The 3261-nt window shown below is 37.2% G+C and overlaps 1 non-coding gene across 1 annotated transcript; it reads right to left on the reverse strand.

Annotated features, from left to right (window-relative positions):
• Positions 1-2045: 2045 nt before the first annotated feature.
• On the reverse strand, positions 2046-2150 carry LOC140824880 (small nucleolar RNA R71). The gene has a single exon (XR_012116498.1). It is a non-coding gene; the product is annotated as a small nucleolar RNA R71 (small nucleolar RNA).
• Between the last annotated feature and the right edge of the window lie 1111 nt (positions 2151-3261).

Genomic DNA, 3261 nt, shown 5'->3' on the forward strand with positions numbered 1-3261 from the left:
ATGGATGAGCTAGAAAATATAGAGGTCAAAATTGAGGATCAAGTATTGTATTTAAGAGAAGTGCTTCGTTGCTATTCACATCTCAGCGTCCCAATTTACACTGAAATTTTTAAGAAAGTTTTGATGGATATGTATAAATACTAAAGAGGTTCATATTCTGCATAATACAAGAAGTGTCAACAATTCAAGGAGTACACATGTGATATAGGTGGATTTTACTTGTTTTTTATATCGTGTTACGTCTCGTTGTGTTGAATTTATCATTTAAATTGTATGCATTTTGTGTTATTTTAGAGTAATTTATATCTTCGTGTTGCTCATTTGTTTAGTTGACGAAAATGCAGGAGATTCATGCAAAAGGGAGAAATTCGAGAGACCTCCGCCCGGGCGCACATTTATTTCTGCCCGGGCGCTTGCAAGATGTGAGGGATGAAAAAGGGGTCATTCAGACTTCATTGGAGAGCCGCCGCAAGCTTTGGAGAGAATTTTGTGCTTGGATTGAAGATTTGAAAATTTCCGGGCTTCGCTCTTCCTGTTTTTCGTCAATTCTAGTATTTCTAATTTAGTTTTTGTCATTTAAACTTAGTTTTGACTATTTCTACTATGAATTCGAGTAGCTAAACTTACATTATTTGTTGGGATTTAAGGGGATCCTAACCCGAACTTTGATTTGAATTAATTTATATTTCGATTGTCGCGTTATTTTTTATTATATTATTGTTTTATCGTGTTATTAGAGTGTAGCTAACTTTAACAACGTTTTTATATTGCGAGTGAGTTCGAGAGAATAACTTGTGATAAGAATGAGTAGTATAATCCGTGGATCTACAATTTACATAGATATATGAAATTGGATACGCGCCGATAGTCATAGTCCTAAGGGTCGAAAATTAGGGGATTTCATAAATCGACATGCAATTCAATCTTGATAAATAATTAAAGATATTTAATTACTTCATTGAGTAGAATTAGTTTGGCATAGCTAGAGAGGCTGTGTTCAATTGAATAGAAAATCCCGTCGGAAGCATATAATCAATATCGAACGAATTAATTAATTTACGAGGGGTAGGTGAACCGATATTCCTAACAAATTCATCTCTCATTGAATTTTAAATCCACCATTTTAGATATTTTATTTCATTATTTTATTCCTGCGTATTTTTATTTGCATGTTTCTTTGGTCATAGTATTAATAAAACAACCAATCAATTTTCGTTACTAAAGATTTAATAACTGAAAATAATAATTGTCAAACACAGTCTTCAGTGGAACGATAATCGTACTCTTGTACATTATACTATTATTTGGCATCGTGCACTTGCGATTAATTTTTTAGCATATAAAACCATATTTTTATTAAGGATTTCATAGTGCAAGTTTTGCTCGATCAAGTTTTTGGCGTCATTGTCGGGGACTGTTAATTCACAATTTTATTATTAGTTATTTTCTTTAGCATTGTTTCATTTTATTAAATTAACACTCCATATTCTGTTTCAAATATCTCGTCCAGTGCATGCCAAAGTCACTTGACGTGGAGCTTGAGCAGTTCGACCCTGAAATTGAAAGAAATTTCCGCAGGAGAAGACAATAGCAGAGACTGAAAGAACTGATGGAGAGGCACGAGAACGATCTTGAGGAGGAACATCGTGAAGATAGACATGTTGAGATGTCGCGCCGCATACCACTGCTGGATTATGCCCAACCCTCTTTGGATGGAGCACGCCCCAGCATTGTGATGCTTATTGTGCGGGCAAACCACTTCGAAATCAAACCAACTATAATTTAGACGATTCAGAACACATTCCAGTTTGGAGGATCTGTAGTAGATGATCCAAACACGCACATCGCGGATTTTCTCAAAATTTGTGATACTTTTAAATTTAATTTAGTTTCTGATGATGCTGTTAGATTGCGTTTATTTCCTTTCTCCTTACGTGATAAAGCTAAAGCATGGTTGAATTGCTTGCCTGTAGGTTCGATCACCGCATGGGAGGACATGGCGAAAGCGTTTCTCATTAAATACTTTCCTCCATCTAAGACCATCAAGCTGCGGGCAGACATAACCACTTTTCTCAGTTCGAGCAGGAATATTTATATGAGGCATGGGAGCGATTCAAGGATCTATTACAAAGATGCCCTCATCACAAACTGCCACTTGGGTTAGTTGTTCAAACCTTTTACTATGGCTTGCTTACTCCTAATCGTACTATGATAGATGCTGCTGCATGTGGAAACCTATTGAGGAAGACTGCTGAAGAGGGATATGAGCTGTTAAAGGAGATGGCTGCTAGCAGCTATCATCCTTAATCTGAAAGGAACAACCAGCGGAGAAGTGCAGGAGTCCACCAGGTAACTGATCTTTCTGCTATTACTGCACAACTTGATGTTTTTAACAGGAAACTAGATGGCTTGAACATGGGTGGCATAGCTATGCGTCTTCAAGAGATATCTTGTTTTGTTTAAAACCGATGCATTCATGGACATGCCTTGAAAGGCCAACTTGGTCTCATCTTAGATATAGTAAGGAGGTGTTCTAACCATGGCTATAGCCCATGGGGCAGCCAAGATCAGAAACTTTCTCCCTTGACAACAAACAATAAAAATCCAAGTGCAAAGAGACATTAGGGAGGAGTTGCTGTCATTTTCCTCTTCTTGCGTGTATGGGGCTTGAACTAATGGAACAACATGATCCTAACACACCCTAATACGTGTCTAGGTACAGCCGTGGGAGCCTATGATCGAGCCAAACCCTGCAACAACAGAAACAAGCCAAAACGTGAGAGCATAAGAGGAGGGCCGAATTCTGCACCTTATTTTCGAAAATAACTGTCATGTATTTCGATTTTTTTGCAATAAAATCATGTACATGTGATGTTTAAAAATACATATATGGCTTGATTGAAGAGTGAAAGAAAATATAGACATGCCTTGGTTTGTTTTGAACGAGAAACAAACGAAACGACGACGCGGCGCGGAGGAGACAGAGTGCTTCACTTTCTCACTTTTTTTTTCTCTCTTATTTTTCGTTGCTTACTCTCGATTTTTCTCTAGTATTCTACTCTGAAATTTTCGAAATAATGGAGAGGAGAATGTGTCTAGGAGATGGAGGAAAGGTTGCAAGATAAAAAGAAGAAATGAATCTTTCTATCTTCTAGTTTGTGAGATAAGGAATGATTGTGATAACAAAAGATTTGAGGGATAAACAAGGGGTGCACTTGGTCGATTATGATGTCTAGGAACAAGGGAGAAATTGCTTAATTA

The sequence above is a fragment of the Primulina eburnea genome, chromosome 2, assembly GCF_022965805.1.
Source record: "Primulina eburnea isolate SZY01 chromosome 2, ASM2296580v1, whole genome shotgun sequence".
NCBI classification, from domain to species: Eukaryota; Viridiplantae; Streptophyta; class Magnoliopsida; order Lamiales; family Gesneriaceae; genus Primulina; species Primulina eburnea.